The following is a 16,257-nucleotide window of genomic DNA, read 5'->3' on the forward strand; positions in this document are numbered from 1 at the left end:
CAGAGTCACAACAGAAAAGCTTTAAGCTTCTTTCTTTTGAGGTCCTAATACGCAATGATCTGTTTCCTATGATGTGGATTTTTAAGAAGACCTAAGTGTGGAATTTCAGTGGTGACGCTTCCCAAATATCTGATACATCCCTGATTAAAAATAAATTAATACCAATAGCTATGTATGTTTTTTGGTAAGTTTTCCAAAGTTCAAGACATATGGCTAGGTCCTTCAAGAGAATCTTTCCATCCCAAATGTCTATTTATTGTTGGTACATCATCCCTCAGCAGCAGAACACACAACTAGGGGAGGGTCATGTTAATTTGGTGAAGTGGTTTCTACAATTGCATCAAGCTGGACACATGGGTTTGTTTTCTCCCATATTTCAAGAATTTTTTTCATCTACAGCTGTGGGAGGGATTTTCCAGTCTCCTCTGCTCTGGTTTATATGAATGCTTAAAAGTTGTGCTTGTGGTGATAACAGAATAGGCTGAGACAGAGGACAGACATGCCTTAGGAATTTCGGTTGTGGTGGTACGCTGGAAGGAAGCTGAGCAAATGGACACGATGTTTAAATAGTGTGTCCTGAATTGCTTTCATTTGGTTCTTATTTTGTAAGCCATTGGCTGGGTTTTCTGTCCTTTCAGAAATCAGCAGCTTCTTATGAAATATGGAGCTGTTTAAAAACAGACAGCAGCTGCTCCATCCTTGCGTCAGCACGGACTCGGCAGAAGGAAGGGGAATGGTAGACGGTTGTTTAGCTGTGATATTCTTCCCTTCATTGCTGTTGTCATATTGTGTTAACAGAAGGTCTGATCAAATATACACCAGGAAAGTAAGACTTAATGTTTCTTTGTTCTCCTGGAGTGGTGCTGGGAGGGGAGCGGGGGGAATGTTTGAATGAGACTTTTATTTATGTGGTTCAGATAGCTCAGCGTTGCCTGTGCCGGTAGGTATGTTGTTCTGCTCTTATTTCTTAGGCTGCTTGCTGTATTTTTAGCTGGGAAAAAGTCTTTACTTGGTTGTTTGTACAAAACCTCTGCTATGTGATATGGAAACCTCGATGGGGGGGTAAATATTTAACAGGGAGAGTATGCTGTGTTCACACTGACTTTCTAACTGGTTTTAAACTCTTTTCATAAAAAAAAAAAATCTCAGCGAGATTATTTAAAAAAAAAATAAAATGAAAAATGAGGAACATTGTTGCACAAGAACTGGAAAGAACCCAGATAGTTTGCTTACTGTTAAAATTGCGACATGACTGGAAACATTTGGTAAAGAAAAATTAATTGCCTGGTGTATTTGTGGTTTCCTGTTGAATCTCAATTTCTAGAGGAGGTTGAAAATCCCATGGATGTTTCCTCAGATTACTAGATAGCATTATACCTTGTGAGCATGAAGAAAGACCTTCAGCAAAGCATGGCAGATATCCATGGCTTGCTATAAAAAGTCTCTCCCATCTGGAACATGACTGTTTTCTCCTTTTTAGTAGGATGGTTTGAGCAGAGATAAACATGCAGTGAAATTTAGCCTGGTCCAGTCTTACTTCACTGCCAGCATGGACTTCCTTCCAATCTGAGAGTCACTTGAAGAAGAATGCTGCTGTGGTTGTTAGTCCTCAGAGCTTTAAATAAGCTTTGAAGCCATGGACAGGGCTGGCTCGTAAGGGAGGAGGAGAGGGCCAAGTTCAGCAGAGGATGGGCTTGAATGTGGCTGAAGGTCTGTTTTGGCCCATCTCACACCACTCCTGAGTGATGGTGCTGTGCATGCTGAGCTGCAAAGCCAGAGCTTGAGAGAATCAGATGAGAGAAAATACCAGCGCTGAGGAACACGGTGGTTCTCACATCTGGAGGCTTGGGAAGCATCTGAGAGCTGCTGGGTGAAACCCTGGGCTGGAGACTTCTGGCCAGGGGTCAGGTCAGAGCATCACAGATCTCCTTTGGCCCTCAGCCCCTGCTCGGCCTCCTTGTTTGATCACGCAGAAGATGTTTGTGTACGCAGTAGAACTCGTGATGACACAGGGCTTAAGGTTGTGAAATCTTTGAGGCTCTTCTGGGTATTCCTGTGGGAATGGAAGAGTTAGCCCTCAGATAATTTCCGTGGGGAAATAGTTAATCTCATAAACACCAGAGGTTGTTTTCTAAAGCGAAGGCAGGGCTGTGCGGGAGCGTGTGGTTAACCATGTAGAGTGGAGACAGGCTACAACTCATAAAGGAAAAGTGTATGTAGGAGTTTATAGCTGGGTATGAGTGTATTAAAGCTTTAATTTGAGATCACTGACTGAGATGAAAATGAGCTGCTGTGGAGTGACACTGCTTTGAGGGAGCTGAAAGCAACTTTCTGAGATGGATGGTGGCCCCACAACTGCAGGCGCTTGATGTCTGAGAACATGCACGGTTACACAAAGTCTGCTTCTGCTGGTTCTGGAAAACAGTAAAGCGTTGGGTTTTTTGGTGTAACTGGAAATAATGAAAAACTTATTTTAAAATTATTGCTCAGCTAACTTTCTGAAAATCCCACATCCAGTTTTGAATGTGTGTGTTCACTCTTGGGCTGTTGGGAGTTAAGTTTTCCTCTTGACTCAACTGTGGAAACGGTCTTCATTTATCATTTCCCATTTTAGCTCCTGTATTAAAATTATAACAAGGCTGGGGTTTATTTTTGTCTTGTGTACATTTATCTCCTGTGTATCCTTGTGTCTATTATTAGAGTCCTGCTCCATTGCTAAATGGATTGGCCGAGTTCTTGGGGACAGAATATTGAAGCATATGACTAGTCTGCAATACGCCTCAGCCGAGGCTCTGCAGTATTCATAGCGCCTGGGTTTACCCAGCGTTTGTCACAGCTTGCTTATTTTAAACACTGAGGATGCAGTGGGCAGAGCCAGCAGATAGGAGATATTCAATGGCATATCAGCTTGTAAGTGGAAGGAGGGAGGAGGTGGAGGTGGAGGGGAAGCTCCAGCTGAAAATAAACAGATAACAGTGGTGTGTGTTTGGGAAGCATGGCCAGGGCACAGCTTGTTTTGCTTTTTTTATTTGGACTTTTTTTTCTTGACAGGACATTTCTGTTTCAGTGTGCAAATAAGGGAATGTCGAATCCTCTGCAAGGGGACTGGTGTGGTGGTTGGTTGGCTATGAAATGACCCATTCCTGAATTAAAAAACAACTGGAAACTTCTGGTGGGTTCCAGCCATGTTTCAAAGTCCCCGTGCCTACCACTTCTGCTGGTTGGTGGCTGGACACTTGTCCTCCAATCTCTGCCTGGCTTTTTGGCTTGCACAAGAGCGATTTGTATTTCTGCTAATCTTGCCTCCTGGTTCCACATCCAGCCTGAGCTGGGTGGTTTTTTGGATCTTTCTGGGATTTGCTCCATTTTGTAACCTAGCTATTGAATATCTTGACCATGTTGTGGCTTCGCTTGCAGGGTCTGTTTGTCCATGGAGCTTCTTCCATGTCTGCAGCTCTCTCCCAGGTCTTAGGAAGACCTTCAGGGTCCTGCATGCTGTAGTGGTATACCTTTCAGAGGTCTAGTTTTTGGTGCTTAAATTTTTTTTTTTTTAAATAACCTAGGCAGTGTCTTTGGTGAGACACAGTGCAGAACTCAGAAAAACAATTAGAGAAGACTCTTACTGGTATGGCATGGCTTGGGATCAGATTCTTGATTTGATTTTTATTCCCTTCTACTTCATTTCTCTAAAAAATGTGATGAAATACTTTCCCTACTCCCCTTTGCTGGATTTTTTTTCCTCCCCTTTTTATGCTATTCATAGGATGCACTCTGCTACTGGACCTCTTGATCCAGCTGGAGAGGCACTGCCTGGCAGTGCCAGCTTTTGCACAGATCCTTGAATGAGCCATCTTTTTCCACCTCCTCCCTTCTTTGTGTTCCTCATCCAACATCCTTTGGCTCCTACGTACGTGCCACGTGCTTCCTTGTTTTGCCTGCGTTAACAGAATTTTCTGACGTCGAGCCTGTTCCGAAGGATGCGGCTTGGCCCTTGCAAAGCTTTTTCTCTGCTGCAGGCTCTGCAAGTAGAGGCAGGTGTGCCCAGTGTGGAACTGTACTTGGGCTGGGTGTGTTTCTGGAAGCTCTGGCTCATGGAGCAGGAGGATGGTTTAAGCCCTGGCTGTGCAGCTGTGGGTGTAAAAAGCTGGGAACTCTGAGGTAGGATCAGCACACAGGGCTGAGTTGCCTGAAAGATTTGCTACTGCGGCCACAGAATGGTTTGGCAGGTGGGAGAGAGTTGATCAAACAAGCCTGCTTCCACTAATTGTCTGGCTTTTGTATTTCTTTTTGTGATTTTTTCTTTTTTTTTTTTTTTTTAATTTCATGGACTTTAAAGCATGCGTGACTGAACAGTTTAATTAGCTGTGGGAACTGCTGGAGATAACTTACCGGGATTTTCTGCAAACCTCTCTGCCCTTTTCATGTTTTCGGTGCAGCAGAGTTGCTGTGAGCAGGCAGGCAGGAGTGCCTGTGAACGTGGCCCAAGTAAGATGTTATCACCTGCAGGTGACTGGTGTGTAGGCTGGCTGTTTGCTGGTGGGAACCAGTCCCTGATCCGGTACCTCTGCCTGGGATCGTGAGGAGGAGGTGCACATTGGGCAGAGCAGAATCCAGCCACACACCTGTGCCGTGCTTGCTGGGGACACCCTCACACCTCATGGACATGCCTTCTTTCCCCTAGGTCACCTTCTTACACACCTCTGTTGCAGGGGAGACCTTTTGCAGTCATTGCTTCATGATTGCACTCTAATTTGGTGATCTTTGGGTGATCTCCTCTTCTGCCCAGAATGTTTCAGTGGCTGTGAAAGTAGTTACGGGAGGAATACCAGCAGTGTTGTTGAAGTTGTATGGGCTTTATGGAAACATGGATGTTTGTCACGGCCTGCCAGCGTGTTTTCAGAGGTTGCTAATGGGTGATATTCCCAGAGACTTGGCTTGAAATCCTGCTCCTCCTGCAGTGAATGGGTGAATGGAGGCTCCTCATGACTTTGCAGGGACTGGCATTCAGCCCAAGTTCTCCTCCTGGTTCCATCAGGAAAGTCATCATGTCTGGATCCCTTGCCATGGCTGGACCTGTGCTTTCCAGGCCGTGGGAACTACCTGAGTGGTGGTAGAGGAGCTGTAAGTGGCTGCAAGTGGCTCCTTTTCCTGGGAGAGCAGAAGCAAACCACCCACCTTGGAAAAACGGAGGTTATAACAATGAGGTTCTGGCTTGTGTCTCCAGCTTTATTAGCAATGGTCAAAATCGATTTTCTGATGTATTTTTCTTGTGCTCACAGTGATTTTCTGTGGTCAAATAAGTCTTCTTGTTTTGTTCCTGTGCATGAATGGATTGTTTGTGGAGCTGGCTTCCATGCTGCAGGGTCTGCTTCATCCTGACACCCAGGGCTGAGCCTGCCCTGGTCGTGCAGTCTGTCTAGAGGCTGTACATGATCGAGCACACACTTAATCAATTAGGAATTGTTAAAGGTCAAGGATATTATTGCAGAAAGTTCATTTAAAAAAAAAAAAAAAGGCATCCTGTAAGAGGTGCTGGTGCTTATTTCCTTTAAATCCTTAGATTTGGGGTTTGAGAGGAAAAATTATTAAATGATGTCTTAAAGCTGAATAAAGAAGTCAGAATTGAATGTTCTAATGTCTTACAGATGCTGTGGGGTTGCAGGGTTTTATTTTAAATTTAACAATGGGAGTTGGAGCAGCTCCAGCATTGTAAAGAACAGTCTCTTTAATTAAGGGTTTAAGCTAGAAGAGTGTGTGTAGTGTGATGCCTTTTTAAAGTTTCAGCAGGGCTTTGTAGTTGTAACTTGTTATTCCCCATCTTGCATCATGCATCCATGTGTCTCGGGTCATGGTGGGGATGGAAGTTCTTTGCTTGGAGAAGAGAGGTTGGTCTGTGTAAGGATAGAAAGGTTTCTCCAGATGTTTTAGCCCTGACTTTACATTTTTCTCTTTCCTGTGACTCCTGGTGCCCGCTTTAGGGTGCTGTGTCTTAGCAGTGCACATGGTGTGTTACACCCAGGAGAAAATATCAGCTTTGGTTTTCCCTAATAGTTTTTTTTTTCCTTTTCAGGTGTGGGAGAGGGTGTTTTCTAGTCATGTTCTTAGATTTCATCTTGGTAATAGCAAGTTGGGATGGATGTTAAGGGGCAAGGGAAGGGAGACTGGGATCAAATTCAGTCTGCTCAGGAAGGTATCCTGAGACTCACTGAGGTTTCACAGGAGTAGTGGAGTATGAGATGTAGTTGTGTGTCTGTGGCATTCAGCTGGGCAGGGTCCAATCCCATGCCTCTGGAAATTCTTAGGTTTCAGTTGTCTGTGACTTGTTTACCTGTAGCTTACTGGGGTGGAACCCAGAAAATTGGCCGTTAAAAAGATAAACTGAATTATTTTTCTCCCGTAGAAGACACAAGTGTTCCAGGCATGTGACCCTGAGTTCTCATCAGAAAAAATAATGTCAAGAGATTTATGGTGACGTGTCTTAACTTCAGCCCCTTCTCAGCTCAGGGGACTCGGGTGGATGCTCCATGCCAGGTCTGGTTTTCTCCCCTGGCTGTGTGGTAGCACAACATGCATTTAATTAACAGCAGCAACAGTTGCTACTTCTGGCCATCTCGGACACTTGGCTGTAGGAACCAGCGTCTGTCAGGGTTTGCTGCATCCTGATTTGTGCAAAGACTGTTGCTTGACTTTTTTTTAGGGTGCTTACTGTGAGAATTAGGCTCTTCTGTGGCATTGTAGCAAAGGCTGAGCAGCTGTGAGCCTGACACATACCAAGGAACCTTTATGGTTTGCATTTAGCGTCTCCTGGTATGTTTATTCCCATAAAATAATTAATTGAACTAGAACTCCAAGCAATGTTATCACCTTTGCACATTAGAAAATCATAATCATCCTCTGCGACTTAATGAGATTTAGAAAGAAATGTTCTTTTTTTTGTTTGCCTTCTGGTTTTCGAGTGTTAAAGACTCCCATGGGTTGTGCATTCAAGCGTTTTCTGGAGATCACAGGGTCAGTGGGCTGTCTGTGTGTGGAGGGCTGGCCATGGGCAGCCACCAGCCACCAGTGCAGAGCAGGAACCTTCGGGTTTCCCAGAGTTGTTGCCAGACTTGGAGCTGGATTGTGAACGCTGGCAGCACTCTTTTGAGAACTAAGCAGTGAGAATGGAGCTAAATGTATTTTTGTGGTGGTCTCTTGGCTCTGCTAATTTTTTTAAAATTTTCTCTTCTATTTTCCATTGTTTTCTTTGCTTATTTGTTAACTTGCAAAATTCAACAAATTCCAGAGGATCTCCCAGCCCTTGGGGTGAGTTTTGCTCAGGGCTGCAGTGAGCCAGCACAGGGCTGTGGCTGTCACTCGCTGAGCTCCTGCTCAGAGGTGTAGGTGCAGCGGGGACCTGCCGGCCTTCAGGCGGTCAGGGTCTGTGCCAGGGTGTGGAGATAGTGGGGTCATCCTGGGCAGACCGTGTGCGTAGTCACGGTAAATATTAACTTAATGTGATCTTGGGAGCTGCTGTGTGTGTGTTAGCTGCTCATTTCGGTAGGATTTGGTTGAAACTCAGTCATGTGGCTCCTTAACTTCATCAGTCTTCCTACACCGCTGACTTTAATGATGTCTTGAGTGTCTTCTCCTCCTCTGAGTTTCTCTGCTGTTTCTCAGTCTTGCCAGAGTGTGTTAATGTTTTTAACTCATTCAGCTGCAGAATAAGCCCAAACTGTGTATGAGCAGGTTGCCCTACACTGCCACAGGGTATCTCGAGTGCAGCTGGTTCTCCAGGACAAGTTCTCCCAGATTTGCTGAGAGACGAGTTGTAAAGGATCTTGCTTCCCTGCAGCTCTGCAAATCGCGTCCGGAGCCCTGCCAGCCTCCTCACGGCTCGCACGGGGAGGGCAGTGACAATCACATGCACAAGTGTTGTTTTGTGGTCTGTTTTCTCCCAGGCCGGGCGAGCTGGAGGAGAACCTCGCGCGCAGCTTGCTGGAGGCAGCAAGCAGAGCAAACATACCTGCTGAGTAACAGACTGAAATAAACACGGGAAAGCCTAGATGGGGTTGTGGCAGTTACTGCAGATGCTGTGCCTGTGACAAATCAACAAATCCACTAGATGGGAAACGGTTCCTGTGTGCTGTCCCCGGGAAGAGGAGCATCCCGTGCGCCACTGCCCGGTGACCCCGGCCGTTCATCTGGGCAGCGCCGGGCGGCGGCGCAGGAAGGAAACGGTTAAAGGAGGAGAGGTTGTCAAGTTGGGTTAGCCATCAGATAGCTAATATTTTAGAGGTTTTTCAGAGCTAAGCTATAAAAAGGCCGTAGCAGTATTTCAACTCGCCCATTGTCTGCTGGAAGCCAGCCAGCGTTGCCATGCCGACGAGGAATTATTACTTGCTGCCAGAGCTGGAGGAAAAGCTCATACTTTTGGCTTCAAAACAGGAGGGGTGGACTTATGTAATCCACTGTGTTTATAGGCTGAGACTGGCAGGAGCATTGAGAAATAATTACAGGCTTTCCATTTCATTTCCAGCTTGGTTTTAAGGCTGTGTGGCCTCGCTTTATTTATTTATTTAGAAGTTAAGAGGGTGGCTGCTAAAGATGCAGGAGGTGATGCAGGGATGCTGCTAGGTAAGTACCCCCTGCTTCTCTCCCCGGGCTGGCTGGGCGGCTTTTGTTTTGGTGGCATTTTGTGTGGAGAGCTAAACTAGGCCACAGCAGAAAAAAGTTGCTTTGAAAAACTGAGACTTGGCCCGGCGACACAGAAGCAGTGTTCAGAGCTGGAGGCTGAGCACACACTCCTGCAGTTGCCCGGAGGTGTCCAGCTGCTTGCCGGCGGAGGTGAAGCACAAGGTTTTGCGAGCCCCTGCTGCTTTCTAAGGTGATTTTTTTTTCCCTCCAGCCCTCCTTGGCGTGGAGCGTGTAGTTTTGGGGGGAGGGTAGCACCAAGGAGAAAGGAGAGAAAAAGTTTGGAATTTTTTTTTTTTTTTTTTCCCCTGGATATCTTGGTCTTCCGCGTTGCTCTGTCGGCTGGAGAGGGTTTTGTCCGTGGGATCAAAGCAGTTTGGCTGATGTTTTGTGCTTTTGAGAGGTGAATTGCGAAGTTTATCCTGTAATTAATGTGGGCTTGTTCATCCCGGGAGCAGTCAGCAGATGATGCTGTAATTTGGGTTTGCCTGAAAAGCAGCGCGGTGTGTTTTGACTTCGGTCAGGCCAGTGGGAGTTCACAGCTGCTGTTTTGGTGCTGGCTGTGGCATAAAGGGAGTTATTGGTGGTGAACTCTGCTCGCAGAACTTTGAGGACGTGTGGTTTTGTTGCTTCTGAGGGTCGTGGTCCTGTAGTTGCGGGGTGGATCCTTCAGGTGCAGTGGGAATCCCAGCAGCCATGGTGGGATGGGGCATGTTCTGGGCTGCAAAGTGGCAACGAGGAGGGGGATGCTGTGGGTGGGATGGGAGGGCTGTGCTGGGGCAGCATCAGAGCCCCTGAGCCATCAGAGCTGGGGTGAACTGTGCCATGCATTGTCATGCTCAGGCTCCCTTCAGTAAATGAGAATCCTGCAACTGTGACTTTTTAAATCTCTTTGACATTGGGTGTAAAGCTCTGAAGAGTGGATGAAGCCTATTTTTGGAGGGGATAGGAAAAGAATGCTTTGCTATGCTGCACACTTGCCTTGAAGGTTACAGAGGTGTACAGAAGCTGCAGTATGCTGTGATTTTTTTTTTATTTTTAATTTTTTGTTTGGTTTTCTTTCATTGCACAGTGTCCTACTGAGGAGTTACATTCTTAGTCCATGCTAATCTACCTTCTTGCCACTGTTGTATGGTGTGTACAGTCGAAATATCCCTGCTGCTGTGCCAGGCTGCTCCAGAGAGTGGACTCTGGTGTTGGCCAGCACTTTGACTCACTCAGATACTGCACTTCTGCAGTCCCATATGAACATGTTTGGGCCCTATCTTGAAACACAGGGGTGCCTCAGTGGCACTGGTGTACACAAGGGCTTGTTAAATGCACACTGTGGAAATAAACTGCTTTTTCCACAGTTTCCCACAGTTACGGGCAAAAACTTGGGAGAGTGGTGACACACTTTAAGTGGGGAAATATTCCTTGAAACAGCAGGTTTGACTGGTGTTAGCAGAGATGCATGGGTGTGTTACGCGAAATAATGCAGTCATTTAATGATCTATAATACTGCTCAAACTCCTACCACAGATGCTGTTGGACTCGATGCGAGTTGGATTTGTTACTGCGGGGTTGTTTTTCTTTTTTTTTTTTTTTTTGTCTTTCTCTGGGATTCATGCCAAGATGAACTGTATGTTCTGTTCTTAAGAGCTATGAGTAATGCATGTGTGAATCTATAACATAAGTAATACGAGTATATAAAATGTGTGAGTATGCAGGATCCGAGTATCCTGCGTCTGCGGAGCGCCGCACACATGCTCCGTGTGCGTTCTCAAATGGGGTGTGATACATGTCTGGGCAAAATTAATGACATGCCTTGGAGTTACTGCTCGCTGCAGAGCCCTGTCTGATGGCCTCATCCCAGAGAGCTGAGCCGAAATCCCAGTTGAAGCTACGGTTTGGCTGCTTAATTGCCCTTTTGGAGGAGTTACAAATTAGAGCTGGAAGTCCCTCCCCGCGCCTACAGCGGAAGCCACCCTTAATGGAGACGAGGGATGCTTGCACTGTTGTTTCCTGAGTAGTCAGTGGAGCAGCAGGGTGTTTGGGGGTGCTGGGGGTCTGTGCCTTGGAGGCAGGGGGCACAAAGTGTGCTGGGGGCTTCACTCTGAACCACCTCAGGTAGATGCTGCTCCAGGAGCTGCTATAGAAGCAATGCATTCCAAGGCAGGCCTGCTGCTACCAATGGGATTTTTTTTTTTAATTATTATTTTTCAGATGAATAAAATGGGCTTTCACTCATAAATTATTTTTCTTATGTGAAAAATGAGAAGGTGGCAAGTAGCCAATTTCCCCGCCTCCCTCTTCCCAGCTCCGATGAGGTCATTGCCTCTCAAAGTTTATACCACGCACTGTGAGACATGGCTGGAGGAGCAAGGAGGCAACAAATGGCTCTCCCGGAGCTGATGGGAGCAATGACTGCCCGTCCCTGAAATGTTAGTGAGCTGTAAGTGATTCCTGGGCTGGAGGGGGCCTGGTACAGCTGTCAGGGAGAACCCTGTAGGATGAAGATCCGGGTGGGAGGGGAGCACCCTGGTCACTGCCCGGTCCTTGCAGTGGTCCAGGTACAGGGCACAGCAGGACCTGGAGTGTTTTGGAGGCAGGTCCAGGGGGTGGTCGTGCAGCTTGGTGGGCTGCCAGGTGGAAGGAAGCTGGGCATGTGCTTTGGTGAAATGTGATCGGCAGCAGTCCTGGCACTCCTCATCTGAGCTTGCTCTTGTGTCCATTTACTTTTCCTCGGGAATTTCCTCAGTGCTGTTTTTGCAATGGGGTTGCGAAAGTTCATGACCCAATGAAGGATCTCTCCAAGACCTTTGTGTCCCTGGCTGAGTGGCTGCCTGGAGAAGTTGTTTTTCTTTTCCCTTGAACGCCATGCTGAGCTGCATGTGGATTCCTGAGCTATTGTTTTCTTCTTGTCTGTCCCCCCCCCACCATCCCGTGGTGGAAAAGGGAGCGCCGGGACCATGAGGTACCCTTGGGGCTTTCCTACAGGTTGCAGCCCAGGAGAGCAGATTTGGAGGGCTGTGCCCTCCTCCCTGTGACCTGTTCTGTGGAAATCATTGAAGCGTCCCGTTACTACCAGCTGCTCCTGTGCTGCTGCACCCCAACAGTATCTTCTGTTCACCACTTCTTTGGGTTTTTTTTTCTTCTCCTTTGCAGCCTCGTGGATTTTTTTTTTTTCCCCTGTCGACACAATACAATCACTCCTTGTTAGCCTATCTTGCTCCTTCCTCTTTCAAGGAAGGGAAGGAGCAGGGGAACCAGATCTGATAATTCCAGTGAGTAGAACTGTTCCCCTGAGCCCTTTATAAAGAAATAAAAAGGCTCTCCTTCTCTCTGCTTCTCTTTGAGTTACAAGCACTTTACCCTCTTGGATTCCCTGCAGGCTCCTCATACTGCTAAAATTGAAACATCAAGATGTCTGAGGCAGCAGGAATTACCATCAGTGTTTTGACACCTGGAGGTACAATTTCTATTAGCTTTTATATAAAAACAACACCAGTTTTGCCAACAGAGTTCTCGTTAAATAATGCATGAAGACCCCACTCCTGACAGTAGGTATTTTTCTTTCACTTTCCTGGACTCTTGGATAATGGCTTAATTTTTGTGACCACTGGGGAAAACGATACACACTCTCACACATGGAAATACATATGCGGACACACACGTGCTTAACTCCCGGGCAGAGAGTCAATTACCCCATTTGCTAATTAATGGGGAGAGATGGGGAAAAGCAATTTGAGGTTGGTCTGTTGAGCAGGCTTGGATTGTTGTTGTAGTTTTTGGAAGCAGCAGAACACATTCCTCCTGAGAGCTCTGATGGTAAATAAGACTGCTTATGTGTGATCTGAGTGGGTCTGTGTGCCCCCAGACAGAGATGAGCGCAGGGTCATCAGGAACAAAAATGGGAAACTTGTGGTTTTGCCTGGATGATGCTTGGCATGGAGCATATGCTCTGTGCTCGCTTTTGGGGGAAATGAAGTGAAACAGAAGGGCACAGCATGTGGATGTGACTGCTAATAGTGAGAATCAAAGTACAGTTTTGACATTTCTAACCTAATAAGTGGTGCTGCATGTGAGAGCCTGCTTATTTTCCTTTTTCACCATGAGATGCTTTGACAGAGGAGTAAAGTCCCATTTTGACGTTTCTGTCATTTTAACTAAAGAGAGAGATTACAGTAAATTGGATTAAGTGAAAATCTTCTTCAGATGTTTGTGGTTTGGGCTGATTTATGGATAGATGTCATTTGAACGTCATTCTGCATTTTTTAAGCATCTGCTTGATGGTTGCTTTAATGCTGTTGCTGCAAATAGTCCACGCAGAGGAGGGAAGGCTGAGCAAGCAGCAGCAACCCGTGACAGAGCTAATGTTGGTGTGTGGCATGGGGACAGCAAAACACTGTCCTTCTCACGTTCCCAGACACATAGTGCCAGATTCTGTGATGAGAGCTTGGTTCTCATTCGAGTTCCTGTTACTAACCTCTGTTATCTTCTGCTGAGAGTCATTTAAATAGGCTTTTAGAAGTATTTTTCCCACCCTGGAGGGAGATGGTTCAGCACACACACACATTCCTTACTATGCACTTGGCAAATCTTGGGTTGTCTGTTGCCCCGTGACCAGTGATGACGTTCTTCTTGGTTGTGCTCGTGCAAAGTCTCTGTTTTGGCCGCTGTGTCACAGAGTCCTTCACTTGCTCTGTGTGTGTGACTTTTTCAGGAACCAAAAATACTTTCCTGACCACGTCCTGGCTCACTAACACTAGCAACAGCACGTGAAAATACTTTGTCCGTGTACTGATATTTCCAAAAGATAGTGTTGAAAGTTCTTCCATCAAACTTACAGCCTGAGACTTCTGAAATATATACGTCCTTCATGGCTTCCTCCATCTAAGCTATTTAGAAGCTGCTGGTGCCATTTGGAAAGCTGCAGAATCTCTTGTGGGTGGTGATGTAATCAACACAGTAATCAAATCTGCCAATGATGTCATTGATGGAGTAGCCCACTGTTCCCTGGTGCGGTGATTAGTGTGGTGAGATTGAAATATCTGTGCAAATGGTGATGGGAAAGCGGGATGTGCCACCCTGGGCATTGTAGGGCAGTTGTTGACCAGTGCTGCTGCTTGAGCTGCCTCTGCTCTGTGCTGAGTGAAGGCAATGCTGGGCCAAGGCAGTGTGTGACTGGGGCTGGGAGTGAGAATATAAAAATCACCTTAATTCTCAGAAGAGGTTGGATGTCTTAGCTGGTGCCTGTGTTGATTTTTACTGCCCTGGGGCAGAAAAGCACTGCCCAGACCTAAGTTACAGGTACAGAAAGGTACCATCAGAACACCAAATCCCAGCTTCTTGGGGTGAGTCAACTGGTGATGCTTCTCATCGAGCCCCACTGGTTTGATTTGCAGGGTCTCAGCACTGCCAATCGTTTTCCCATGCTGCTGTTGACACCGGGACCGTGGTCTTTTGTTTTCCATCTCTGTGCCAAATTTTGCCTTTTGCTGTGGGAGCATTTTGTGCCTTGCTAGTGACTCAGAGTGCAATTCTTAAAACATTTTCTGTATTATTTTTCATTACATGATTATTAGTGGAAGATCACACTACCGAGGGAAGATAAATTTGTAATCCTGCTTAGTGGCTGATCTTATCCAGCTGAGTAGCTCTCACCGCCTAAGGAACAGTGACCTGGAATCTTTTTAACCTGTCGGGACAGGATGCTTTTCCCTTCTCCACTTCACACACATGGCTGTGATAGAGACCTTAAGTGGTTTAAAGTTTAGCAGTTTTACTTTGAAATCTAAATACCTTCTGATAACTAACCTTTGGGTTGGTGTGCCTAAGAGAACAGCGATACCGCAGGGGGTGGGTGACTTTAATGCATCAGTCTATGCGTTAAACAGATGTCCCTGCATCTCTTGCAGCCTGGCTTGCTCTTTGGGATTGCTGAGCAGCATTTACAAAGGTTGCCTGTCATGAATGACGGGAGGATCAAGCAGAAGAGCTTGATCACACCCTCAGGAAGGTTCATGAGAGAGGCTGCGGTGGGAGCTCCAAGGGATGGCTCTGGCACTGGGGAAGGGCTCTGCTGCATCCCTCTCCATCATGCTCCTACTGCTGGATGCCAGCAGAGAGGGTAGGTGGGTGAGGAGGAGGGGAAGAGCTGCTGCTTGTGAACAGTGAAGAATGAAAAACATCTGCTCCAGCTGTGTGCCTCAGTGCTCTTGTTTTTAACTTTTCTCAGTAAAGCAAATGAGGAACCGGTGGTGCATTTCTTGGCAGGGACCTTGTCTTGTTGGAATTGAGGAGATATTTCCCTTTCTGCTCAGCTGGCCCTTTCTCCTCCTATCCCTCCCAGGCACGTAGCAGCCCCAGGCTGAGCTCAGTCGAGACATTTAGTTTCTCCTTGCTGGAGATGGTGGGAGGGCACTTGGTAGCTTGTTAACCCCTAGCCCCATTCCCTGAGAAATGCTATGTTAAATACCTTAGTGTCATGAGCTCCATCTGAGTTCCTGAGGTCCCAGTTGCTCCAAGCTGGGAGCAACTGGTGCTGGATACAGCCTCAGGCTGCTCAGGGGCTTTGTCCAAGCTGAACAAGCATCCAAGCAGAGGGATGATCTCTCTCTCTCACTCTCTCTCTCCCCTCTGGAAGCTCACCTCTGGTGGGATGTTCACAGCCCTTAGAGGTGGCTGGTCACACTCAGGTTTGCAGCCTGGGGAGTGAGTGAGGCTGTCCTGGTGTGCTCACTGCAGCTGGGAAGTGTTTCCAGCACTGTGAAGCAGCAGAGATGCTCCTTCCCATACCAAAGGTGATATCCTGGTGCTGGCAGTGGGGAAGGAAGAAGAGGTGTTTTTTTCTCTCTGATGTGGGTGAATCAGTGCTGTCTGTGATGGATTCTCGCTGCGACAGGCTCTAAATGGGAATTCCTGGGGGAAATTAGCCTGCAGCTTTTGCCTTTATTAAATATTCTCCAGTGCCATCCCAACGGACCACTTTTTAGTGCTCCACAATGTTTCATCTGTATTTTTAACATCACCTACATGGAGTGTGACAATATATGGCCTATATTTGCATTAGAGCCTACGTACCAACAGTTAAGAAATGATAGATGGAGTGTTCTGTTCTTCAGGTCTGTAACATGATGGGGTCGTACAGGTAGGTGTGAGAACCTCAGCTGGAGATATTGCAGATTATTACAAAGTCCAATAACGTACTTAGAGAGTTATGGCTTATAATGATTGATTCAACCATTTATTCAAACACCTATTTAATGATTGATTAAGCCTTTATAAACTATTTGTAACTTCTAAAATGGGACCTGATGTATTGTAGCTCCTTTAGTATCTAGCTAATAAAATACATTGTGGACCTGTAATGCCGATTAGGTTGACAGAAATTATATTTTAGGCCTTGCACGTGTTGAAGTACTAAGTACCTTGTTACAGATTGTTCTTGGTCTGTTTAAGGCACAGAAGAACAGTCTCCTCCCTCGCTCCTGCTCCCAGTGCCTGCGGGCACCATCCTTGGGAGCTCTGACAGAGCTCTTTGCTGAGGGAGCTAAAAAGCGTAGAGGGAGGAGGGTGGAGGCATGGGATGCCAGAGTGGAATTT

At 46.5% G+C, this 16,257-nt stretch overlaps 1 protein-coding gene and 1 long non-coding RNA gene across 2 annotated transcripts in view; one reads left to right on the forward strand and one right to left on the reverse strand.

Moving 5' to 3' along the window:
- Positions 1-8,479: 8,479 nt before the first annotated feature.
- The window catches only part of NCOR2 (nuclear receptor corepressor 2), a 184,689-nt gene continuing 176,911 nt past the window's right edge, over positions 8,480-16,257 (forward strand). Inside the window, exon 1 of the mRNA XM_027878524.1 lies at positions 8,480-8,613. The gene's annotated coding sequence lies outside the window, so the exon portion shown is untranslated. The remainder of the gene's footprint in view (positions 8,614-16,257) is intronic.
- On the reverse strand, positions 11,804-13,582 carry LOC114054934. The gene is made up of 3 exons (XR_003570630.1): positions 13,236-13,582; positions 12,025-12,115; positions 11,804-11,841 (listed from the first exon to the last, which is right to left on the reverse strand). It is a non-coding gene; the product is annotated as an uncharacterized LOC114054934 (long non-coding RNA).

The sequence above is a fragment of the Empidonax traillii genome, unplaced genomic scaffold (assembly GCF_003031625.1).
Source record: "Empidonax traillii isolate 1590-97213 ecotype Southwest subspecies unplaced genomic scaffold, ASM303162v1 scaffold43:size1863611, whole genome shotgun sequence".
Lineage (NCBI taxonomy): Eukaryota > Metazoa > Chordata > Aves > Passeriformes > Tyrannidae > Empidonax > Empidonax traillii.